We start from the raw sequence: 27,507 nt of genomic DNA on the forward strand, positions 1-27,507 counted from the left end.
GAGCTACAGCCACCTCTACAGCATTCTTAAGAGGGGTGCCTACAAAGGACATTCTAGAAGCTGCTACATGGAGCTCCGTGCATACATTCTCCAAACACTACAATCTCCTTCTATACTCCAGATCCAGAGCAGGCTTTGCTTCGGCAGTCCTGCAGGGTTTGATTGCCACACCATCTTTTTCCTAGAGCATTCCTCCTCCCCCAGCTAAGCTATGGTATTCTACCCATATGTTATGACTGCAGTTGCATTCTTGAAGGACATAGTACAGTTTTGTACCTACCATAAATGTAGATGTCCGATAGATATGCAACTGCAGTCGGATTTTCCTTCCCTCCATACCCCTCTATGCCTAGGGTCCACTCCTATCCTTGTTTCTCTTAGCTGGGGATATCTGTTATGGTGCATCTGTTTATTGCTTACTTATTTGTATGGAATCCTGTTTTTGTATTCCAATTTGATTACAGCCTTCCTTGGAGGGCATCTGGGGCAAGAAACACTGAAGAAAATGGCGTCTGCTGATGCTTATGTACTCCAGCCGCTCTGACGTCGGAGAGAAATGCGACATCAGCCGACATCGGACCCAGACTTTGGAATCCGGCCGACCGAGGGCTGCCTGAGGCAGGACAACCCATATGTTATGACTGCAGTTGCATATCTATCGGACATCTACATTATGGTAGGTACAAAACTGTACTTTCTCACGTCCAGTGGGTGGTGCCTAAACCTTCTGATCAAATGATGTCCTCACATTTCAGACAAATGTTCATAACTCTGGAAACAGATGTTATGAAAAGTCTAAATGGCAAACTCTTCAGCACAAACCATTTTTATAGTTATATTCTTTAGGTTCTAGGTCATAAACAGAATTTAAAAGTCACAGTAAACACTATTACATTTGTAATATTTTGTAAACAACTTGCAACATCTCTTAGCAACCACTCAAGTTGCATGCATATTGTCAGCAGCAATCTAATCATATAGCTGAGAGCTTTCATATGAGGCTAAGGAGTTCTGCCTTTATTACTTGGTTGAGTTTTTTATAATTTTATATTTATATAAATATAAAACAGTTAATCTCTGTACCTGCACTAGACAGAGATCAAACATGAATGCAGTTTGCCATTGTGTAAGCTTTAAGATGAAAAATTTTAAAACCTTGTCTGTAGCATTTGGTTTTGGAATTATTGATGCAAATATGAACAAGCAATGTTTGACACTTAGAGACATCACTAGGAGTTGACTGCAGATGGACCTGGAGCTATCACTTGGATGTAATGAGTTAAGCAAATTAGAGAAATATTTTGTGTTCTTGGTGGTGGCCTTTGTACCTATCTAGAGAAGCCTGCTAGTACAGCCCAAAGCTGTGACATGGGATTATTCTGAGCCAGACTATCCATTTGCCACTCTCCCCTTCACCACAGTGTAAGGGGAGTGTTGCATTTCTTTGATCTCCCCAGGCAGCTGCTATTTTACCTGGATATTAATGTAAGCAGGCATTCACACCGGAGGTTTCTTTCTGCAAAGGGAACATTTTTGCCAAGTAAGCTCTGTCCAAGTGAAGTGATATTGTGTTGCCTTCTGTTATGTCCACAGTGGTAAAGAAATGTGTAGATCCTTCTAGTAGGGGGCATGATTACCACCATATTCTTGAAGGGGGATGTCCATACAGGCTCTTTTGGATACAGCAGCTTGAGTATTGGTCCATGTAATTGCCAGTCATAGCAACTTGACAGTTGAGGCATGAACACACTTTGCTCCTGCCATCCTGCAAAGTATTGTGTGCATGTCCTCTGATCCCAGTTCAAGCCAACCACAGTCCTTATTAGTTGAGTCAGTACTGCAACAGTGATCTTGAAGTACCGCACATTTGTATAAGGAAGATCACTGTTGCAGTACTGACTCTCAACTAATAAGGACTGTGGTTGGCTTGAACTGGGATCAGAGGACATGCACACAACACTTTGCAGGATAGCAGGGGCAGTGTGTTTATGCCTCAGCTGTCAAGTTGCTCTGATTGGCAATTGCATGGACAAATACTCAAGCTGCTGCATACACAATAGCCTGTATGGACATCCCCTTCAAGAATATGGTGGTGATCATGCCCCCCACTAGAGGGATCTACACAATTGTAGATGCCCTCTTCCCCAGCCTCTAAGCCAGTGCCATTTGGTTGGGTATATCCAGTTTACCCTCAACCCTTTGTGTAGTTGTTCCTTGTAAAGCTTTTGACAGTGGATTGGAGCAAAACTGGACATGTGCTCTGGCCCTTTAACTACAGCTTGAAGTTTGAGACAAGAAGGGGCCTGAATATGGTACTATACAGCTACTAGTTATGTAAAATCTGGCTTAGGTGATTTGGTTGTTTGCTAATGTTGTAAAATGGAGATTATTTGCCAGTGATAAGTGGGTTGGGGACAATGGCCTTCTCTGTCCTATGTCAGGGACCTGTGCTGAGGGGGAGAGGAGTGGATATGCCCCATATTGTCCAGTGTTTGCCTGTCATAAAGCCCAGCAGCTTTGGGTCAATAAGCTATTGGTGGACTGGTGTCAATTTGCCCAGCTTGGGTTATCTGCAATAGCTTTGAGTGAAGGCTTGGATGTAAAACCAACCTGCCCAAACAAGAACTAAGAATTGCTACACTGTGTAGGTTTTGACAGAATGTAGCTTGGAAGTGGATGACATGATGGTAAGGTGGAGGCTGGAAAGCCTCAGTATCTGGGAGATGAGATGGCAGGGGCAGTGTAACAAAGCCACTTTGCTTGGGGGCCAGAGTCTACTCCTCAGGAGGACATGCTAAAAATGTGGAGATGGTGGTTAGAGGATTCGGAAGGCAAAGAAGGGTGTCATTAAAATTTGTGAAATTCATCCCAGTCATATTCTAGCCTAATAGGATGGTATTCATAATCTCAGCCTATGCACCACAAGGTAGTGATGGTAAAAGAGTGCATTTAAACAGCAGATGAGACCTACTAAATAAAGCAGGACAACATGATTTGATGTTTAATGGGCGACTTGAATGCATATAGTGGGACAGCTAGAAATGGATAGGAGGACTGCCTTGGTTCACATGGATGGGGCAAGAGGAATGAGCGAGAGGCCGTTCTAGACTTCTGTCTGGCAAGTGGCTTGATAGTAGTCAAAGCATGGTTCAGAGTCACAATTTCACAGACAAGAGTAGCCGACGTTCATCTTGGCTAGACTTCCTCCTTGTAAGGAAAGGGCACTGGGATAAAATGATTTAAAAAGTCATCCCTCGTGCAACAGTCTGCCTACAGCATAAACCACTGGTTGCCACAATCTGCTACAAGCAATGGTCAGGTCTCCAAGGTCAGAGACCAGGCTGAATACTTGAAAGTTGACTGGAGCGAGCACAAGACTTCAAGGAATTACCCTGGGCTCTAGTACCTCAGGAAGAAGACAGAATAGGTTTAGTTGAAGAATGTCAGTTCCTCAAAACAGCATATGAGTGGACTACAGAACAGATGTGTGGCTGAGCCGGGTATGGAAATGAGGTACATTGAGAAAGCTGGTGGTGGAATTCAGAAGGCCAGGAAGTTATCAAAGAAAGGAGAAAGTGGAAGATAGGAAAAGCAGACCAGTTTAAGGAGGAATAATGGTTGGCTAACAAAGGAGTTGCAATAACAAAGAACAAAGCATCAAAAGTCAATAGATGGCACAAAAAAGTAGGATACAAGGTAAAGAGAAAGAAAGATAGTTGACTCTTCATAAAGGATGCTGGCAACCCATTCACTAATCCACAGGACATTAAAGGCATGGAAAGAGTATTTCTAGCAGCTTCTGAATGAAGAAAACCACCCACAAGCTGTACTTGGATGCAGCCTACAATGAAAGAAGAGGAAGAGCCTAGCCTACAAGTAAGAACAGCTCTAAAGAAACTGAAGTCCGAGAAAGCTGCAGGCTCAGATAAGATTGCAGCAGATATAGGATGCTGGGTGCAATAAGGGTGAAGTAGCTCCTGATGGTATATAGCAGTGTGGAGAGATGTATCCAATATGACTGAATAGGCATGGTGGTGCCAATGTTCAAGAACAAATGCTGACATCCACAATTGTGGGTAATACAGAAGTATCGATCTCCTGTTGCACTTCATAGAAGTTCTGGAGTGGTTGATTGACAAACGAATACACAGAGTAGTAGAAAGTAAAATGAGCAGTTTGGATTCTGATCAGGATCCAGTGCAACTGTCCCAATGTTTGTAGTGAGGCAGATACTGGAGAATAAGCTAGAAATGAGGAAAGAGTCTAACAGGGCATTCCTAAACTTGGGGAAAGCATATGACAAGGTCCCAAGAAAGTTGATTGGGTAGTTATGCAGTGGTTTGAAGTCCCAGGAACATTGGCAGAATTAGTGCAAGTGATGTACGACGAATGAACATTGTTCAGGGTCACATGGGGGTTCCCAGTGGAATTGAGTGTGCATCAGGGTTCAGCTCTGAACCCAGTGCTGTTCATACTGGTGATGGACTACATTAGCAAGCAGCTCACAGCGGACAGATCAGCAAAGTTGCTGTATGCAGATTATGTGGCATTACAGGCAGACTGGAGAACTTCAGCAAAGGATAGTGGAAGAGAATGCAAAACTGAAGGCACATGGGATGAAACTAAGTACAGATAAGACCCGTTGTAATGGCATCAAATGGGGAAATCAGCAGAAACTAAGAATTGAGATAGAAGGGAAGGTAGTGGAACAGGTTAACCACTTCAGGTATCTAGGAGGGGTGTTTGAGGAGAAGGGGAAGTCTGAATGAAGATATTGCTAGAATCAGGGGGGCTGTAGTTCACTGGCATAGTGTGACAGTAGAATGCTAAAGAAGCTGAAAACTAAAATGTGCAAAATGGTGTGACCAGTAGTACTGTATGATATAGAAACCTGAGTAATAAAGGCAGAGCAACTGAGGAAACTAGAGCTGATCAAGTGCTTGAGACAGGTAGTAAGATGCACACTGTGGGACAAAGAAATGATATAAGAGCAGAAGCCAAAGTAGCTCTAATTGCAGAAAAGGTAAAAGAACAGACAAAAGTGGTTCGGGCACATGTGCAGAAAAGCAAGAGGCAATTGTGTGAAGATTTGGGACAGGCAGTAAGAAGGCAGGAGGAAACTAGGGTGTCCAGCAAAAACGGGTGGATTGTGTGTGAACTTCTGTAAAAGGCATGAGTGTGGAAGAAGGCAGGAGAATGGTATTCAATTGAAAGAGGTGGTAACAGTTGATATAACACAATGATGAAAATGGGGTTAATGAGCTAAACTCTTACCACTAGCCTGACATCAGAAAGAGAGAATTTGGTGTCTGGGCCAGCCTTTGGGCTCCTGGAGCCAGGAATCCCAAGACTAAGTACTGCATCAGTAAATCATCTGGAACATTGTTATATCAAGTTGGCAGCACAGCTGTACTTATTTTTCTTATCTAACTTTATAATTGTCTGTGGGAAGCAATGCTTCTAATCCTTTGACGTCTGGCATGCAACATTGCTGCCTGTCTACATTTGTGCCCACTTCACCCTGTGGTAATCTGGGGAAGAACTGAGTCTGGGAATTCATGAATCAAGTTGGAATATAGGGTTCAGTATTGTCAATAGCTTGGGCTCCCTTGAAGTTTGCACCAAAGTGCAGACATTCTGAAAAACTTCATTGATAGGATCCTGAGGAAGGTCTGGTAACACTAAACATGATTAGGTACTTTCCCACTTCCTGTCTCTAGTCTGTTTTTTTTTTTTTTTTTTGTGCACTCATGGTTTCAGTCTAAAATGACATACGACTGAAAGGCAGAGTGCTGCTGAGGCCTTTTACAAAATGTTGACCACAGTTTGAGGCTATGTATTAACTTTGATTTGCAAGTGGTTTCCTGTGGATGGCTTGGTTGCCTGCTTAAGCAACTGCATCTCCAAGATGTAGTCCCTTGAGCACCTGAATTTTAAAATATTTAGAACAACCAGTGATATAAGCCTACTCTGGCCTTGGCCCTTTTCTCCACGATCTTTCTTTTCCATTGTGTTCACAACAGTCTTTCTTGCATCTAAGCCACCTCTAGAAGAAATTCTTAAGGTATTAGGTGCCTGTTTTGAGAAAAAGGAAGATTCTCACTTTGAAAATTCAGACACTACTTGGATTCTGATGAACTCGTATGTGATCTGGTTTTTGTTCCTGGCTATAAATCTGACCATGATGACACCTTTATCTTCTGCTTTTTGGGGGCATGCTTCAAGAAGCTGGAAGCGTTCCAGGGGTAGTCTGAAAAAGTAGTCTCCAATCCAGCTCATACTTGGGAACAAAGCTGCCTGATCCCCAAAGTGCTAGCTATTCCTCCTGTCAAGGATGCTCTGGAAAGATTGCCTCTAGTGAAACAAGTATATTTCACACTCCACACATGCTGGATTATTTCTATAGAGTCGAGGGTTCCCATAAATTGGGTGTTCCAAAAGTGCCACTGGATTCTTCAAGTAATTCTCTACAGTAAGGCTGTGCAACCTTTTCAGTTCAAGGCCCATTTACCATACTTGAGGTTTTTTTTTTTTTGGGGGGGGGTGCTTGTATCACTGTAGCAAAGATGTATCTGCTTTGTATACCACACCAGGCATGGGGGAGAACAAGGAGAAGGAAGACGACTGGCAGTTTCAGGTTTGTTTTGTATTATTGCCACACTGAAAATTTAAACTTCCAACTAAGACTAACAAGGGTCCTTGCTTCATTATACATTAAAGTAGTTTTCAAAATGGTGTAACTGCAAATTCAGATGAAAGTGTGCCAAAAGTCTGTTATAACAAATGTCAAAAGACAAAAACTGACCTAGGACACCAAAATGGAACTGTACAAGTGGAAGAAAAAGTTTCATTCCCAACTGAAGTGTGAAATTTTGCTGTCAGTCTACTTCCACCAGTTGGTTATGCACAGCACTTTTGGGGCATTAAATCTATTGAAATAGCCCCCTCCCCTTTCACCAATTTGATATACACAGCAATGCTTAACAGAATTATTGCATTCACACCAGAAAAGTATGCCAAGTTAGATTGACTTGACTTATCCAAGTTGTAGTGACTGTTATGTTTGCAAGTAACAATGAAAACAAATGCAGGCAATGTTGAAATGTACAGATAATGTGCACACCAATCAAATTACACAGATTCAAACCCCCATACCAAATCATATTACCTTTTAGTAATGTTGCTGACACCAATATGGAGAAGGTAGAAATTCTCAAATATGCAGCTTGTGTACAGCACATAAACCAGTCATTGAATAATCCACAAATTCAGTACCACCACATAAAAGCAGGTTACTTTTACTCTTTTCTTCTGTAAAAATGAAAAGTGATATAGGCCTTTACTTCATGGTGCATGCTGTTTCAAAGTACATTCCTAATGGCTTTGTATATTTTACTAAAGCCGAAGAATGAGAAGTAAAGCAAAAAATAAAGGGATGAGGAAATGGCCCAAAAATTAGATCAGTTTTAAAATCTTGCATATATTTAGAAAGCTTGGCAGAGCAGGTTTTCCATTGGCATGTATTTTCTATCTAAACCGTATTGTATCTGAAATTTAATTGTCTGATTTATTTCCAAGAAAACCATACATTTCACAATGACCAGACCAAAAAAGATGTAAAATCGGGGACTCCTGAGTATATTGGACAGAGCATCACAAAAGGTTAAAACTGTAGGTGCAATATCTCCATTTAGCCTTCCTGTCACTGAAGATGCATGCCGACAAGAAGTCTGTATAGCAATCACTATTTAAATGTATCCTGCCATGCTGAACAGCCAGAGGGGGAGTAAATGACGCTGCATTCTGAAAACGAATGCAAACAGTGCTCTCTCAAACTCGCACAGTAAAGAACTTTTAAAACTTCACAGAAGTATTCATCACTCCTACACACAATGGCAGTGAAACAATCCTATCTCTCTTCTTTGCTGAAGAAATTCAGACAAGGCACAAGGAGAAGAGGTGTAAAGGTCCAAGAATCTGGGACCATTACAATTATTTACTTAAAGGTAATAGAGCAGGTTTTATGTTAACATGCATTCACTGAGCAACTGTGACATTAGGTATTGCTGACTGGAATCATTCGTGCCCCCCCTTTCTTGTATATAACCTATTAACCAGGTAAGCCAAGACCACTGAGTATAGAGTAAGCAATCAAACCTGATACCCATAACTACACAAAGCAACTTAGCTCACAACTATTAATTAAATTCATTGAGTATGGCAAAGAAACTAAGTTACTGCCTTTACAACAAAAAAAAAGACCTTGCAAAATTCTGAAAAGTTGTATAAATACTAAATTACTGAAAGTTTGCCATTCTATTATTGACTGACTAGTTATCACTTTTTTTTTTTTAGAACGAATAGGGGAAAACATATGAAATCAGAAATGCTTTGCAAAGTCAGATATGGTTGTGACCCCCACCACCTTCTTTCTTTGCTGAGATTGACTATAGTTAGTCTTTAGTTTTTCATGGTTAGGGGCTGCCACAGTGGAACTCTGGTCTGCTAATGATTGGTAGTGGATTTCTATGGTGTGGAGTTGCCAGCCTGATGTCCAACCTTCAAAGAAGGCACACCCATTCACACATGCACCTAACTGCATGTCCTTAAATATCACTTGACTGTGGGGAGGACATGCAGACTCCACACACAGGGTGCTCCAGCCATGGATTGAAAGGGAGAACCTCTTGCTGTGAGGTTACAACGCTAACTGCTGCACCACTGTGCCCTGTACTATAGTTATCGGTGATTTACCAAAAAAAATCCAAAAAAGAAAGATCCTTGGTGATTTATCAGAGAATTGTAAGTTTTACAAGGAAAATGACATCTTTCACCATTCTAAATTCTGGACTGGGGTAAAAATAATGAAAGGCCAAAAATGAGAAATCTTAAATACTGTTCTTATGTAAGCTAGTTTTTTAATTCATAAAAGATTTTATATTAACATTGATTTTCTGACATTTGAAACTCCAATGTCTGTCATTTTAGTGATTTCAGTTTTCAATTACTGGCTGTAAAACTTCAAAATATATGAAATGCCAAAAAGAAAAAGGCAAAAAATTTGGACATTCTTCAAAATTCTAAGCAGTTGAAAAATACATATAGCAGGACTGTATTTTTGTGACCCAACCACCACCACACACACACACGCACTATCTTATGATTTACCAGAAATTCTTTGGCAGGAGAAAACAGGAATAATTTGCAGTTGAGAACTCTCCCTACTGCCCTTTCAGCATTCACCCACTTCTAACTTTATGCAAGCATAAATCACTTTCAATGTGTGCTCCCATATACAAAAGCAAGCACAGTTGTAGCAAGTTTCAAACACTGACACCTCACTCTTGCAAGCAAATTACTGAACATGCCAGCATTGCACACAAAGGCAAATACACACACATGCATGCAGTCACTGTTTTTCTAATAAATATGGGTTCTGTGCATTTGGTCTAAATTAATTTGGTAACTGTGGAAAAAGTGGTCACCAAGCAGACTTCAATTGCATTTAAAAAATAACAGTACAGCCACTTTTGTTCTAAATTAATTTGCACTCATTTTAGAGTTTATTCATTTGGTCCAAGTGCAATCTGTGCAAGTTTGGATTTTATGCATTGTAATGATTCTTGTTTCATGCTGTAATTTGCATTTGGTTTTGTGATTAGTGTAAGTTAGGTACCCTGTCTCCCCCCCCCCCCTTGTAATCTTATCCGTGAACCAGTTTTCAAAAAGATGCTACTTATTAGACCACAGATAGTCTCCACTATAGAACCTCTGTTGCTTTAGAAAAACTAATATTGATCCATTTTGGTCTAGCTGCTGTTGAACTGTATTTATCCTGCAAGATGCTTTTGGAGACTGGTTTTTGCTAGGATGTGAATAGAGCAGGCAGCATTGTTTAGGGGGTGACTTTCACCACAATATTCTTGACACCAATAGTAGTGATGGAGATCTATGAATTCAGTCACCCACCTGTGCTTTTATTCTTAAGCCTCAAGACAAAGGGAAAATAACCATACACTTGTTAGATGTTCCTCAGCAGCTATGATTTTATCTGGGTAGAGCAAAGGATCTCAAGATCAGACCAGCTCTATCATCTGATAAAGGTAAGGAAGAAGAATCCTTCAGTAAACATGTGTACATGGTTTGCACATTATTTGCTACTGGTACTCTGAACTATCTAATGGAATGCGAAAGTCTGCAGCAACCACCACACATGGGGGATCAGTACTAGGTCCATTTTAGAATAAACTCTTCTGGCTTCACACTTTCTCTAAACCTGTGTGTTTCACCCAAGTCCAGGGCAAGATGTACTATCATTCTGCAAGGCCTTTCTTAAAATGTTACAACCAGCAACCCACTGCTGTTACTCAGTCACTTTCTAATGAAGACTGCAGAAGTGAATAGTGTGGTCAACATGGTGCCGATGTGTAGAATGACAAAGTTAGAGCATCTTCACTGTTGCAGGCCATTTCTTTTCTTTTTTTCTTCCTCTCGTTCCTTTCTTTGCACCCTAGGCTTGGGGTGGGTCCCATTTGATCTCTACCTTCCCTTGCCCCTCCTTTCTTGGTTTTGCTACACACCCAAGAAAGGGAGACTGGGATAACTGACATGGACTTTATCAGGTTTGCCCCACTCTTGATCCACTCATGCTGTGGTGCCATGGCCATGTACCTGGTGCAGTCAGTGCTTCAAATTTCTAAATTTGTCGACAATCTTGTCTATATTGCAGTGTGAAGGAGTTGGCTAGAGCCACAAGGTGAAAGGTACACCCCTTGAATTTGGGAGGCCTGTAGGCATGGTATCAGAGATGACTGCAGCAGTGAAATACTCTACATTTCTTTAAAGTTTAAACGTTTATCTGAAGAGAGTACATATTAGGTTGGTGTCAGTCCAGGCTTTTATAACGAGAGAATTAAATAAGTACCCCACTGGGCCTGCTCTCTTTTTTTTTTTTTTTCTTTCCACATTTTTGGTTTTTGTATTTGTTTTTAGCAGAAGTCCAGGAATGGGCTTGCTTACATGTGTGGTATGCCTGCTTTCAAGGGGTTGAATGCCAGGTTTTCCCAGATGACTTCATCTACTAGAACTTTTGCCTTGGCCCAAGGTATGACATGGCTAAGTGCAGGATTTGCCAGGGCGTTGCTCAGAAGTAATTAAACAATGGTAAACCTTTGAGCTAAACAAGGACTCGTGGTGTTACCGAAGTCTTCATTTCTGTGGGCTTAAAGTGTAGATATCCAACCAAAAAAGGAAGAGTACATCCAGATGGAGAAGTGGGTGACCCTGGAATTTTCATTTCTGAGGGTAACAGCTCTGTCTGGGCAGTTAGTCCCTGGCTGTGATGCCTGCTACTATCAAGGCCTCTGCTATGACCTCTTGGGAGGTTATCATAGCTGTAGTCTTTAACTTGTCCCATTGGACCAAAGGCTAGGCATTGCTGCCTCTTCAGATGCCAGCTCTCTAACCTCCACATCAGAAGCCTGATTACAGAGCAGGGAGGGCAGTATGTCTGTTTTGTTAAGACATCCCATGCATTAAAGTCTGACTCTATGAATGTTTCCCTGCAGATTGCAAAAATCCTCAATACTGACTTCACTGGCATCCTGTAGCCAAGGCACCCATTTTACTGAACTGCCTCTGTATGGTCATGTCATATAACCCCAGCCAAAGTTCTTACCAGGACTAGCATAAGTTAGTTTAGGATTTCCTTCAATTCCTCCGTAGCCTACAACCAGATTTAAAATTGCCCTGCTAGTCAAACGTATTCCCCATCTGAAGAACAAATTATTCCCAGTGGGATACTCTGTATTAAGAACTGGATACACACGTTTGTGTAATGTGGTCATACTTGATTTATGAAAACATTTCAAGTGGCAGTTTCTGGGAGCATTGGACTCCCAGAGAAGATACTGGGAACTTTTGGGTCTATGCCCACCTTCCAGTTTCCAACTGGCTCCAGTACAGGATACACTGGAAGGGCAAAATAATCCAGTACAGGATACACTGGAAGGGCAAAATAATGGGTATAGTTCCCCATACTAAAGGGGTGGCGTAAGCCACAAAACAATGGGCTAGGCTTATAAATGCCCTCGGGCAGATTGCCTAGTATGAACCTATGAACCTAAAAAAAAAAAAAAAACATACTCCTCAGCAGTTCTGAAGTCTTCACATATCTGGCAGCTCCTAAGAGTTGAAGATCAATATGTATATACAATAATAGCTTTTTTTAGGAAACATGGTGAGTTATTATAGATACATAGATGATTTAATTGTTATATGTAAAGGAGGACAAAATCAGGTAGAGGGGTTCATTTCTAGTTTACATCAAAATAGATTTAACATTCAGTTTGATGGTTTACAAATAGGTAAGGTAGTAAATTATCTAGATGTAACCATACAAGGTGACCAGCGTGGTCCTATACAAACAAGGATACATAGGAAACTTGAATACTATGACCATGTGTTTGTAGAAAGCTGTCCCCCTCCCCACACACTAAAAGCTACTCCTTATGGAGAATTTTTGAGGATAGGAGGTTGTGTAATAGGGAAGAATGTAATCAAGTTAGCAAAAGCTAAAATGTTATTGAACAGAGGATATGAGAGGACAGTAATGGTGAAGGAAGGCATTAAGAGGAAATTATAGGTCCAGAAAGAAACTGAAGAAAAAATGAAGTTAAACATGATAGTCAGGAACTAGAAAAATTGCTTTTTGTTACCAAGTACACATTATTCTCAAATTAAATTTAATGTTTTTGGGGAAATCTGGAAAAATGTAAAAAATTGGATTTAATGAGCATCCAGTTACAAACATCTTACATAAGGGGCAGGAGTATTTGAGATTTTGTAGTGCATGGGAAATTCTGCTTACCTAGACCAGAGAGAAATAGTTAATGTTAAAGGGAACTATGGTGGTGCAGCTATAGCGTTGTTGCCTCACAGCAAGAGATTCTCCTGTTTGATTCTCTGCTGGAGTGGCTTCTTTGTGGAGCCTGCATGTCCTTCCTGTGGTAGAGTGGCATTCAAAAGACTGTGAATGGGTGTGCCTTCGCTGAAGGTTGGGTGTCAGGCTGGCAACTTGGCACCATAAAAATCTACTGCCAATCATTAGTGGACCAGAGTTCTGCTGTGGCGACCCCTAACCGGGAAAAGACAAGAAGTTAAAAGGGGCTATCCAGTGTGGAAAATGTATAAGTTGCAAATGTGTAGTATTTAGTTTTGAAAAAATAAATGGTAAAAGGGACTTATGGATGTCCGAGTGAAGGAGTAATATATGGAATTAAATATCCATGTAATAGGTCTTGTATAGGAGTGTGTAAAAAGTTTTGCGACTAGGTTAAAGGGATGTATTAGAGATGTAAAAAAAGGGAGTGTGAAAATCCAGTAGCTTTACATTTTCTGCAAGCACATGGTGGTGACCCAAGTGGAGTAGAAGCCACTATTTTGTAACAGATTAAAGGTGAGGGAATTAATGCAAGTAATATTAAAAGAAGGCTCTAGAAAAAAGAATTACATTTATTTTAAAATATGGCACTCTTTTACCCTGGTGGATTAAAATTGGAAAAGTATGTTAAACAAATGATAAAATACAATTGGATAATTGCTAGTATGAATTTATGTATGTAAAGACTGAAAGAAGGCTTAGATCTACTCTGTACAGGTGTAATAGCCAAGGTTCTAGAGAATTGTTTGTCTGTGGATTTTACTGCTGCTTTAATGATTTTATGTATCTGGAGTTTTATTAAAAATTATTCTTTGGTTATACAGTTCCTATTTTATTTAAATAAAATTGTTGAAATTAATGCCTTTTAGTTCATATAATGGGATCTGATGTCAATTTTGTTCCTCAACCAATGGTCACAGATCTGGTTTTGGCCACATCCACAAACTTTGACTGTATAGCTGAAGCTCCTCCCATTATCCGCTCTTTAACTTGGATTAACTCAGATCTTGTTTGCCACTTCAGAGATTCAGATGTAATCACTGTGTCTCAAGCGTATAAATGACTTAATGTATAATCTTTACTATTAACTTAACAGTTTCTCTTCTTATCCTCCCTTTCTGCTTAAAAAAAGCCCCTGTAAAATTTTGTAAAGTTTTGGGTCTTCTTTTTTACGGGCCTCAAGCCCTGTGTTGGCTTTTCTCCTTTTTCTTGCTAAACATTTTTTTGGATACTTTATCATTGTTGATGGTATCTTTCTGTGTGCCATAGTGGGTACTAGGTCTATCTTTCTCTATTCTATTGTTTCTCCTTGAAAGATGGCTGAGTCTACAACCTTCAAGAAGTGTAGTTCATGTGGTCACAAAATTCCCAACTCGGATGCGCACCCCAGAGTGTGTTTGTCTAGGGACTGCCCATCTTTAATGAATGAGATTTTTGTAGGGGTTCAACCACCTTGCGGTCGTTTATCTCTAACTAACAAGGTTTTCTTCAGGGCCTATCCTGTTGAGGCCCAAAAAGTGAGTCCTCTAAAGGTATCCAGACCAACTACATTTTCCTCATCTTCAATCATTCAGGAGTCTGTCTGAAGCAGATGTGGACAGGATGGTGAAATTCTTGAGGACCCAGCGTCAGTTGGAGGTCATTCTGGCTCAGTCTTCCATTGGACCTGGGATCTTACCTCCAGCCTAAAACAAACTGTTGACTCCTACTCTGATGCATCATGTGGGTTCAGAGCCCTTGGACCTGAGAATTCTGAGTTTGTGTTGGATCTGAACTCTTGGACTTTATCAACTCTGACTAAATCTCTGATCCAGTCAGCACTGACTGTGTTGAAGTTCAAAGGATCTTGGTGCCATAGCAAAGTCACTGGATCTGGGGTGTTGGCTTTGATTCTTCTTTTGGAACCATCCCTACCTTTTAGGGCTTCAGCAATAGACAGCTCTGCTCCGACCTCTGAGTCGAGGCAAGACAACGGAGATGCTCTGATCCATCCTGGACAGGTGGCTTTTTGACTCCTAGCAGGCCAGCTATTGGTTCTGCCATGGCTTCTGCCTTTGAGGTAGTGGAGAGAGCTTCTTCCATCTCCATGGACAAGACATCCTTGGCCCGCTCAGGTCCTTCTCAACTCTCTGCTTTGGTTGTGGAGTCTCTTGTCCCATCAGGGCAGCTGACATGTTCAAGTCTGGAGACTGTCCTCATCCAGGACTCTGCTCACACTTAGGAGTCCTTCCTGGAGCATCCCACCGGTGAGTCCCTTGCGATGCATATATGCAAAAGGAGGCACTTGGATTCCCCACTGGATTTATTAACAGAAGACATTGACTTTGATGGAAGGGAGGAGTTCTCCAGATTGCTCCTTGATGTCTTTTCATAGGCAGGTACTAGGCTATCGGCCCTAGGGCCCATACAAGCCTAGCCAAAAAATGTACCATGGCTTTCGCCACCCAAGAAAATTATTTTCCTGTGCCCCTGTCGAGCAGAGCCACAGAAGTGATCCCAGGGATGAATTTCCCATTTCCTATCCAATCAAGATTTTTCTTGGAGTGCTAATGAGGAGCTCTGTTTGACATAGCTAGGTAGTCTGTTCCAGAGTATGGGAAGTCTCTGGGACAGGAATCTATCCCTCCAGCATGTTCTGTTTATTGTGGTGACAAGGTTAAGGTCCCTAGAGCATGTAGCTCGGAGGGATTGGGATTTCTTTAAGTGGAGCATGTCCAACAGCTCTGGGTTTGACATAGCTTTGTATGTTAGGCAGAGATCGCCCCTGAGTAGGCGATATGCAATGGAGTAAAGCTGTAGTTTTTTGAGACTGTCTGCATAGGGCATCTGTTTTAGGCCAGTAATCCTCTTTGTGAGATATTTCTGTGGTCTTTCCAGTTGTAGATGTCTTGTGAGGTACATACCAAAAGGGACGTTGTACTCTCTAATGGGTCTAATGAGTGATGAGTAGAGGGGAACATTGACTTTTTTTTTTTTTTCTGGATGAGAATCCTTTTGTGATGAGATGAGCCACGTAGGATTTCCTGACCACTGTGGCGATGTGATTATCAAAGGAGAGACTACTGTCCACTTGTGTCCCAAGGTTTCATTACATTTTCGGCATTAAGTAGACTACCAGCTATGTGGTAGTTCATGGGTACAGAGTTTTTACCAAAGAGGATGACTATACACTTTTTGGCATTGAGCTTCAGGCCATGGCTTTGACACAAAGTATCTGTCTCAGTGAGGCCCTTTTGTAGTTTGTCCACATTGTTAGGAGTTTCGATTATGGCTCTTAGTTTGCAGTCATCTGCAAACTTTGTTAGCCAAAGACCTTCTGTGTTGGCCTGCACTTCAGAGAAGTAGATACCAAACAGGAGAGGACCCAGGACTGAACCCTGTGATACTCCACTTGTCACTGGTCTGATGTCAGATTTGGAATTCGCTACTTTCACAGTGTGGGTTCTGTCCGTGAGCCAGTTGGCAACCCATCTTGTGACATAGGGATTTATACCTAGTTTAGTGAGCTTATCTATAATTCCAGAGTGGGGGATGGTGTCTAAAGCCTTGGTGAGATCTAGATAAGCTGTGTGAACCATTTTACCCTCATCTATGGCTTTGACGACTTTGAAGCAGTCACCAATCAGGTTTAGAAGACATGATTTGCCTTTTACAAATCCAAACTGAGTAGGGTCCAGATTTTGGAGATTACCAATGTCTTTGAGTTCCACGATGATACGTTCCATGGCCTTGCAGACCAGGCTCGTCAGGTTAATGGGGTGGTAGTTCCCGAGGTCCGTCGTGGCTCCCCCTTTGTGGAGTGGGATAACTGTCGCGGTGCACCATTCAGTGGGTACCAAGCCTGAGGTAAGGCTATGATTGAACATGGTACTTGGGTAGGGTGCCAGTTCATTCTGTAGTTCATGTAGAACGCAGCCTGGGATATTGTCAGGTCCCATGGATGCTGTCTTCTTGGCTTTGGAGAGTGTTTTATTTACCTGTGCAGCCGTGATTATAGGAACTTTGCATTCTTCTGGTATAGAGATGGGCCCTCTAGGGAGTGAGAGGGGGGTAAAGTTAGCACTGAACCTATCTGCTAGGATGTTGGCAATATCAGTTGGTTCTGTATATTTAGTGCCATTATGCTGTAACTCAGAGCAGATCTAAGTGTTCCCATTTAGATTCTTGACATAGCTATAGAATGCTTTGTGGTTGTCTTTAGAGTCTGTGGCAATTTTGTTTTCGTAACTAGCTTTGGAGGATTTTGAGGGATCTCAGCTTCTTACTGAGGTTGAGCAGGGAGTTCCTCCAGTCATGGGATTTTACTCTTTTGCAACAGTTTCTTCTGTTGTAGAGTTTGTTTGGCAGAGGATCACCAGCTTGGCTTCCTTTTTTTTTTGGAGGATAACATCTTGGTTCTATTAGGGATAGCATGATCCATGCACTCGTGTAAGTGCTTATAAAGTGCATTTGTGTGGGATTCGGCAGTCATACCTCTTGTCCATCTACATGGGTGTCATGAAGTTTGCCACTTCTGTCTTAAGTCTGAAGTTGACTTTTGAGAAGTTTTTTACGATGGTTTCCCTAATTGGGGCTGGGGGTGGGATGTGGATGTCTAGGCTGATTAGCTTGTGGTCTGATCTGACCAACGAGGAATTGATCTCTGGTGTGGAACACCGGTTTCCCATGTTGGTAATGACCAGGTCTAGGATATTGCTGCCCCTGGTGGGGGTGTGAATAAGTTGATCCAAGCATTGGAATTTATGAATTCTAGAAAACGTTGAGCAAAAGAGTTGGTACATGAGTAGTTTTCCCAGTTAATGGTGGGGTAGTTGAAATCGCCCATTTTTAGGGTGTTGGGTTGTACCCTAATACTTTCCAGTGTATCAAGAAATGAGTGTGAATCTTGGGGCATGGTGGGGGGTCTGTAGCAAGCTACAATTTGGATTGCGGTCTTGCCCAGTTAGTTGTACTTGGATAATCTCGGATGCATTAGGCTGTGCAACTAGCCTGGAGGTGTGGATATCCTTAATGAATATGGACACGCCTCCGCCTTTAGTGCTTCTTTCTGGGTTAGGTGGCCGAAAGGTATGGTATGAATTGAAGCCTGGTAATGCAGGGGTGCTCTCTGGAGCTTTGAACCAGGTCTCTGTCACTGCACAGATGTCAATGTTCTCCATTTTAAGGAGTGCCTAGAGTGAGTACATTTTGAGGTTGCTACTTCTAGCATTGAGTAGCATTACCCTCAGATTTTGCTTGCTTGTACCTGTTACGGTGGTGAATTTGTCATTTGAACCTTGCCTAAAAAAGGCACTATAGGGGTGGCAAGAGTCTTGGCCAGTATCCGGAATCCTAAGGGTGACAGGTGCAGGCCATCTCTGGCAAAGCATTGTGGACTATCGATCATGTCGTCCCAGGCAGACAAATACTGGTTCCCCTTAAAATGACACCAGAAACTTAGCCAATTGTTGAAGTCAATCATTTTGTCCTTGTACTGTGGTATCATTCTGGGTGATGGCAGAATGCTGCTCCGGGTTAGGGTCATACCTGCCTGGGATACAAGATCGGAGAGCTCCTCCATGTCTCTCTTCATGTAGTCCAGGGAGGTACGTCTCTGGTCATTCACACCAACATGGACAATGATAGTGTCCTATTTGTACTTATTGTGGAGTGACCTGAGTGCATGCGTTATGTGGCGGATCCTGGCACCTGACAGGCAGCTGGCAGTAACTTTCTCCTTGTTTAGTCTAGTGAGTGGAACATCAGTGTGCCTGACTATAGAGTCACCTATGACTAGAGTGTTAGGTATGTTGTCATGCCTTATGGGCTGTGGTTGAGTGGCACACTGAGTTTGTGGGCTGTGTGTCATTTGGGTTGTGTTGGGGGGTGGTGTTTGCTTGCGTTTATTCTTTGGATGTCCCTGATGCTTGGGCAGGTTTTTATGGAGAGCCTCCGCGAATGTAGATGTGTGTTTTGTGTTTCTATGTGTGTGTTTTGGTGGTGTAGGTTTTGAGGGACTATGTGATGGGTGTGGTGCAAGTGTTATCCTTCTCCTTGACTGTCTAGTCCAGTCTTGGGTGAAGAGAGCTTTGCTTCCAGTTTGGCTATGTAAGTGCATCTCTCACAGGTTGTAGTTTTGGGTGGTAGGAGGAGAGGGTTGTCTGTGTACATGAGGCAATTGCTGCATTGCCCCAAGATGCCCAGATTCATCAGGTAGACAGGAGAAATCACTGGGAGCTGACCCTTAGACATGCCTGAATAAGTGCTTAAGTACTAAAAACTGCTTTCCACTAGACAAGTGAGGAAAGTTGAGTGCTGTAGTAATTTGCAGCTTATGTAGTGCTTACAATTTCTGAACAAGTTCCGAGTTCAAAGAAACAGATTTGAGTGCTGAAACTAGAAAACTGGCTAGTTATAAGAAAAGAAAAACTAAGCTAGAAGGCTTCCCTCCAACACAGAAGGGCTTGGGGGCTCAGAAGCCTACAAACAGTCTATACCACTTAACAGGAAAGGCAGGAAACGAGCTTAATTTTTTTTTCTGTTTCCCAGATGCTCGCTTTGTACACAGGAGTGCCTGAAATCAGAATATGATTTCACTGCACTCAGTTGAGTGAGCAAATGAGATGGGCCCAGAAGGAGTATCCAAACACAAATTTACAAGAGGGGCGGGCAGTTTCAAGGCCACTAAGATTAACACCAAAACAAAAACAGGGAGGGTGGGTGGGACTAACTGAAGAGCAGAGTCAAAACTTCCAGTTCAGTTAATATTCCTGCAACACAGTTAAATCAATTTAAATACTGTATTTGAAAAAAGTGCAGATAAAGGTACTTAAATTCTGCTATACGTCCAGTTGAATACAGCTAGATCTTAGCCGGCCAAAGCTGAGGTTTTTAAGCAGAAAATATTTAAAACTGTACCACTTAAATAGGCAAGGACAGGAAATCAAAGAATGTGGCTCCCCCCACACCTGCAGTTACTAACAAATAAAATTCAACAAGCACTGACTGAAGAGCAGAGTCAAAACTTCCAGTTCAGTTAATATTCCTGCAACACAGTTAAATCAATTTAAATACTATATTTGAAAAAAGTGAAATACTTAACTTTTGAGATAGGTGGTGGGTCTTATGGGCCCCCCAAGGGAGTCTGTTTTTTGAGACTGAGTCAGCTCAGTTATATCCTGGATAGTCCCACTGGCAGACTATGGTGGACCTCGTCCCCTGCTGGGCTTGGAAGTATCCAGGTGTCAGAGCCAATCCCAATATGACAAGTACCTGGTGGTGCCAAAAGGATCATGACTATTGGATCAAGGGGTCCCCCAGGAGATGCTGTGGTGGTAGCAGCAGCCACAAAGAAGGAACTCCCTGAACAGAGTTCTTCTGTCCCTCCCCCAAACAGAGTCCAGGGCATTGGAAAGCATGTTTGCTTCAGTGACCTTCACACTCAGGTCATTGAACTGTCTGGCACATGTAACTAGATTTAAGAGGGACTTGATAAGGATGTTTCCATTGCTCTCTCGGGGTCTGTCTCTGGAGGGCAAACTTTTTTTTTTTGCAACTGGCCACCCTTCAGCCTCTTTCAAATTCCTCTGAGGCTGATTTCTCGGGTTCAGGAATTGCAGTGAGAAGACATGACTGGATGTGCCTTTGTGATTGTGCGGAGCCCTTCAAGTTGTCATTCATCAATGCTGCCTTTGGTAGATCCACCTTATTCAGCCCTAAGGTGAAAAACTCTAGGAGTGAACAGGATGGAAGACATCATCTACCATAGGGATATGCTTCTCTACCCCTCAAAGGACTTTTTCATGAAACTAGAGAAGGGTATAGGAAGATGTTTCAAGTCACAAGAGTCTTCCTAAAACTCCTATGGGGACAGGGGAAGCTCTAACAGTAGATGTCACCCACATGGCAGAGATGGCCCACAACACTAGGGCTTCAGAGATTTTCTTTGGCTTCTAAATGGTTGTCCAACTGCTGCACTTTAGAGGCAGCCTGGGACACTGCACCAGGAAGCCTGGGTAGCAATCACCAAAGATACTTGGGTGTAGAGGATGATATCCAGAGGTTATTACATGCCCTTTTCCCTTCATCCTCCCAATCAGCCCAGGAAAATTCCCAATATTACACAACTCAGAAGAAAGCAGCAGCTTCAGAAATGGAAAAAAACTGCTGGCAAAAGGAATCATGCAAAGGGTACCCCCCCCCCCCGAGACCAGCAAGGATTCAGAACTTTCTTGAGGTTCTTTTTAACCCCCCCCCAAGAAAATGGGGACCTAAGACAAATCTTGGATCTCAGTAACTTGAATCAGTTTGTCAAATACTTGAAGTTAGAAATGGTCATGGTTCAGTCCTTTATGCGGCTGTTGTGCAAGGACCATTAGATGTGCTCAGTAGATCTCCGGGATGTGTGCTATCTCGTCAAAAAAGACCGGTACCTGTGCTTTTGGCTGGGAGCCAGTCACTACCAGTTCAGTATTAACTATATACATTTAAACATTTACAATAGTGCATGTACATTTCTGTTTGTTAGAAAAAAAAAAATGTGTGTATATATATATATATATATATATATATATATATATAAATGTGTGTATATATATATATATATATATATATATATATATATATATATAATTAAAGGGTTAAAACTTGCTTAGCTGAAATGAAGTAAAAAAACAGTCAGTTGTGCAACCTGGCTAATGGTACTAATAGAATGGTGGAAGCCACAGTCCCGAGGAGCTGAACTCACTTTGCTTTGACCTTCCACAACGGGAGAAGACGTTGAATTTGAGTGTAAGTTTTGTGTCCTGTCGGCGGGGAGATGAGCTGTCATGTTCACTGTGTCTACAAAAATCAGATTGAGAGGGCAATAATGCCGATTTTTCCCAATTTATGGAGATCCCTAACAAAGTTTAATGGTGGTGTGTCTGTTTTGGAGAAGTAGATGCCTGGTGGGGGTGGTCAGGAGCCAGTCATCCAAATAAGGCAACACCTGGAATCCTTGACATCTCAGGTGAGCTGTCACTACTGCCATGTATTTGGTGAACACCCTGGGTGCTGTGGTGAGACCAAAGGGCAGAGCACGAAACTGGCTCCCAGCCGGAAGCGTAGATGGCTCCTGGATGCCTTGTCCATTTTTATATGGTGATAGGTGTCTTTGAGATCTAGAGAGCACATCCAATAGTCTTTCCCTAACAATGAGAGTATCGACTGCAGAGTTACCATCTGAAACCTGTCCTTCACGGATTCATTTAACCTGCTGAGGTCCAATATTGGCCTCCAATCTCCAGTTTGTTTTGGTACTAAAAAGAACCTGGAGTAAGTTCTGGATCCTATCTGGTCTGCTGGGATGGACTGGATGACTTTTTTTTTTTAAAAGCAACTTGTTGATCTCCACAGTTGCCTGATTCCTGTGATTGGGTGGTACCTCTGGGATCTTCTTGTGAACAAATGATGGAAGGGGAAAAGGGTAACCTCTTGTAACAACTCTTTGTACCCACTTGTCTTGAGTGATATTTAGCCAGGCTTCTGGATACAAAGAAATACAACCCCCAACCAGCCCCAGAGAAAAGCAATCTGGCCTCGCATCAGGAGCGCTATCAGGCCATCCCCAAAAGGAATCACAGCCTTGCTGGTATTGCGGACCGCCCCTGCTTCTAGGGCGATGTCTCCCATTTCCTCCTCCACCGCCTCTGAAGGAGGATTCGCTGTGTGTCCGGAAAGACCCTATGGGACTTTTTGAACCACATTTTACCGCCCCTTTGACCTTTGGGGTATGGTCGAGAGGGAACAGTAAAACGTACTCCCACGGCAGAAAGTCTTTCCTTCTTGCTCACAACGTGTGTCCTTCACCTTGGAACCAAACAACGAGGAACCATCAAATGGGGCGTTGATGAAAGTAGACTTGAACGGTTCCACAAAATTAAACAAGCGCATCCAGGAGTGATCCCTTGGGGCAACTCCTGAACTTGTTGCTCTACTCGCTCCATCAGCTGCATAGGCGATAAGCCGCATGGAGGAGTTAACTATAGAATTTAAGGTGGACAACTGAGCAGAGATCTTGTCAGGGACTCCCTCAGTACACGCACCTTGTATAGAATCTCCTAACTCTTTGAGGAGATCCCTCTGTAATCTCGTGAAGTGAGTGACAGTTCAACGATCTAAGAGTAAATGCCGCTGAACTAAAGATACGCTTCCCAAATCTGTCCATCTATCAAGAATCCTTATTTGGCGGATGAACAGAGGAAGAAGTCTCCACCAGCTCCTTTGTGGCTGCCGCCACCACCATGGCATCTATGGAAAAGCCCATAGACAAAAACTCTTTACCAGGAGTGGCAAACTTATTGGGTCTCCTGGGAACTGACTCCATGGCATCAGAAGTATCCCACACCTTTCGACTAACTAGATCCATCAGTTTGTCAAAATGTGGAGACACCCAAGAGGCATAAGGTTAAGACCCGAAAGCTTTCAGGTACACACTCAGAAGGGTTGACAGCAGGCCAGTCACACCTCTGCTTAAGAATCTTCAAGATATCCATGAAGGAGACATCTTCAGAGGCTGACATGGACTCTTTTGACTCCTCTAGGTCAGTGTCTGATGTCAAGGACTCCTCCTGGGAGTCAACATGCTTCCTCTTACATGGCCTCTTCCGGGGAAGCTCCTCAAAAGGGTATTCCGGGGAGGCCTTGGAAGAGTGCGGGCCACCAGCCGATGGCTCCTAAGGCCTAGGGTCTCTGGTCTCAGTCCCTACTCTCTCCGGAGACAAAGTGGGTGCCCTAAGGGGAAGAGTGCTGGTACCACTGGTAGGGGCACACTCCTCATCTCAAATACCAATCTCTCCGGCTCCGAAGACCTCCCCCGCTCCAAAAAGACAAAGGTTGATGTCTGAGCCAGAGCTGTCAGCTCCGAGATAGATGCAGGGTCTGAGCTCACCCTGGTTGATGCACCAAGAGGAAGGCTCAGAACCGAAGATAGATTCCAACCCTCCCTGTCAGTGCCGACAGGAGAGATTTGGCACCTGGACACCACGGACGGCACCAAACGTGTCTGAGCTGAGCCTGGCTCCAAAGCAGCAGCAAAGGGAGCTGGAACCAAAAGTACCTCCAGTGGCACCAAGCACTCTGGCTCAGAAGGGCCAACATGGCTCTGAGGAGGAATAGCAGATAAGGGCAAAGCTGGATCGAGTGGCTCCGGAGCCGACTGGGTCGGAGTCAACAATAATTTTGGTAAGGCAGACTACTTCAGGAGTCTCAACATTACCCTCTTCACATCTTCTTCCAAAAGGCTCCTGGAAGATCTAGAAGAGATAGTAGGGGATCTTGATCTAGGGGGCACTGGAGGCTTCAGTAACACGGAAACCAGTAGGAAATCCACAGACTAGCTTCGAGAAGCAGATTCAATTGGTTCCGAGATTGGCTCTGAAACACTTGGAACAGACTCTGACACCACAATAGTGCTTGCCTTCGGTTCCGAAGGCAATGGAGTTGAGGCAGATTTTGACTGTTTAGAATGCAGCTCTGAGACACCAGCCAGCACCAGAGAAGGCCTTTTTGAAGACTTAGATTTGCCAGAGTTGGAGAAAGCTGAAGATCTAGATAGAACTTACTCAAACAATGGTTTTAGTAGACCCTTGAGTATAAGCTTGTTTGTTCTCTCCTGTAACACCCTAGGAGAGAAAGCATGGCAGAACAAGCATGATTCCTGCAGGTGGATGGCCCCTAAACCGTAGACACTGCTACTGTGGCCATCTGTTAGACATCTTTTGGGAGCATTTCATGCACTTCTTAAAAAGGATTGTGCTCCTTACTCTCTCTAGACATTTCACACACACACACAGGAAAGGAAGAAAAATGAGGGTAGAGGACTAGGTCCTCTAACTAAAATGGACCTAGCCCTATAGAAGAAAGTACCATGAGGACTAGGTCCTCTAACTTAAATGGACCTAGCCCGGTGGAACAGAAACTAGGTCTTCTAATTTAAACAGACCAGAAAACACACACACACCTGTAAACTCTGTAGTAACAAGTTTACTTCCTGTAACTAGAATGGGCCTAGTTGTACAGAAGGAAGTACCACGAGGACTAGGTCCTCTAACTTAAACGGGTTTAGCCTGATGGGACAGAAAACTGGGTCTTCTAAGTTAAACAGACCAGAAAATGCACACACAGAAAACCGTATATAACTCTGTGGTAACAATTTGAAGAAAATAACTAACGTACTAAGGGAGGAGCTCCAACCCTTGGCAAATAACCAGCAGATCCCTGCCAAAAATACAATCTCAGATTAAGGAGCTAAGCTGCCAATAACTGTCTAGAAAAACAACAGAATAACAGAGTCCCTGTTAACTATCAGGGGAAAACTGTCACAAACTACCTGATAAAGAAAAAAGAGCAACGGTGCTTACAAGAAGTCTAAACTGGCACACAGGATACCAAACTAACAAGTTTAAGCTAAGAATGCACCGAAAAGGGCAAACAACACTACTGTCTAAGATAATATCTTCTTACAACACCGTAATAACCAATACAAATTTTAAATAGAAGAATTTTAACACTTAGCCAGAGCCATGAGAGGCACAACCGAAATCGATGCGGCAAATGAGATCTGGGGGTTTGTACTGGTGCACTGTGGGATACCTGCTTAGCCACGAGCCAACCAGAAGTCTTCGAGTTTGTAAATCGGTCGAGTCGGAGCAGAGGATTGGCTCCGAACCCATATGTAAAAATGAAGGGTGAGATGGACTACCAACATGGAACATTATGGTGAATACATAACTTCTGATGTTCATAGTGTTTCACTGCTGCAGTCATTACACTTGGGTTATCCTGCCATCAGGCAGTCCCGCAGTTGGCCAGAGTTCCAAAGTCGTGGTCCAGTGTCTGTTGCTGTCACCTCCTCCCTGGCGTCAGGGGTATATAAGAAGCAGCCAACACAATTTTCTTAAGTCTTTCTTGCCACGCGGTGCCCGAAGCAAAAGCAGTTCACAAGTGCCAGTCGGCCGACTCCCGAGATATCAAATTCGATTTTCAGAACTGAAGTCTTCAATAAAGCTAAGTACCCCGTTGGGGAAACTTTTTCTTGCCTCAGACCAATGTCAGTAAAAGTTAATAATTGTATTTCTTGTGGGAAGCAAATACCTCATAAGGATTTTCATTCTTACTGTATTCCATGCCTAGGCCCAGATCACGACATCACTAGTTGTTGGTTTTGTGCTAGATTTAACAAACGCACTATTAAACGTCTGTTTGATTTTGCTCGCCATTACTTTGGCCGAAGGTTTAATTATACCATGCCGTTGGAACAACAGACGACCGGAATTCACAAAAAATGCAGAGACAAGGATAAGGACAGGCATCCGAGGCCCAAAACTGACTAAGTCTCTTCTAGGCCAGTCGCCGGTTGTCAGTGAGGTGCTTTCGCAGCCCCTGACACCCGCTACCTCAGAGCCACAGGCTGCTACCGATTCCCACGTGGAGGTACCTAGGCCTCTGGATACTCAAGGTGTTGGGCCTATGGAGACTAACCCTTCAGATGGGTCCAGAGCCACTGAGCAGGCATCGGCTTCTGAGGGTGTTTTCAGACCTTCACAACTTACCATTTCAACTACAGCCAAGTCTAAAACTACATTAAAGACAAAGAAGCAAGTACAGCATTCACCTGGACAGTCCTCCATGCCTAAAAAGCAGATGCTCAAAATGGCCGAAGACTTAATTACTCTGATCAGGGGTTCCCATCCCCCTCCTGATAAAAGGCCTAGGCAGGATACAGACTGATTCCTCTGACCAGGTTTCTATATATTCTGATTCCTCTTCAGACCAGGGATACTCTTTACCCCCCTATGAGGACTCTGATGCTGAAGAATCAATTCCTTCAGAATCTCCTCCTGAGGATTATTCTTTTGGGGAAACTTTACATACCGTGAGGGAGCATTTCCATTGGGAGGGCCAGGATTGCTCAGAGACTTTCTTTTATTGCCTCAGCACAGGCCCCTTGCTATTCCACCAGTGTTGGATATTGTGGATGATGTGTTCTCTGAATCCAGTTTAAATCCTGATTCTTTATCCCCTGCTCCCGTCAAGCCAGACAGGTACTACAGTCCCTGACTCTCTCAAATTTCTTTATAAAAACCCTGTTGCAGACCCAGAAACTATTCCCCAGGGTCCCAAGGGGGTAAAGGCTTCCACGGCTAAAGATCCAGTTCCCTCTGACAGGGATTCTAGGGCATTAGACCGATGGGGGAAGAAAGTTTACACCTCTGCAACTTTAGCAGTGAGGGCTTTAAATTGCCAGTTTCACATGCTTAAATATCAACAATATTTACTGTCTGAGTTAAAACAGAAAATGAGTACAAGTGCAGAACAGCCTGACTATAAGGAAATGCAGGATTTATTGCATGCAGCTGAACAAGTGGGAAAGCATACTTTGCAATGTGGTTTTGATTCATTAGACTCTTCTTGTAGGGCAGCAGTTACAGGATCTGTGATTCGAAGGCATGCTTGGTTAAAAGAACAAAGTTTACCAGATCATGTTAAGGCAAAATTATTGGGTGCTCCTTTACAGCAGGATATTTTATTTGGTGTTAAAGCAGAAG

The sequence above is a fragment of the Protopterus annectens genome, chromosome 4.part0 (genome assembly GCF_019279795.1).
Source record: "Protopterus annectens isolate FY-2018-M chromosome 4.part0, PAN1.0, whole genome shotgun sequence".
In the NCBI taxonomy this organism is placed as follows: domain Eukaryota; kingdom Metazoa; phylum Chordata; order Ceratodontiformes; family Protopteridae; genus Protopterus; species Protopterus annectens.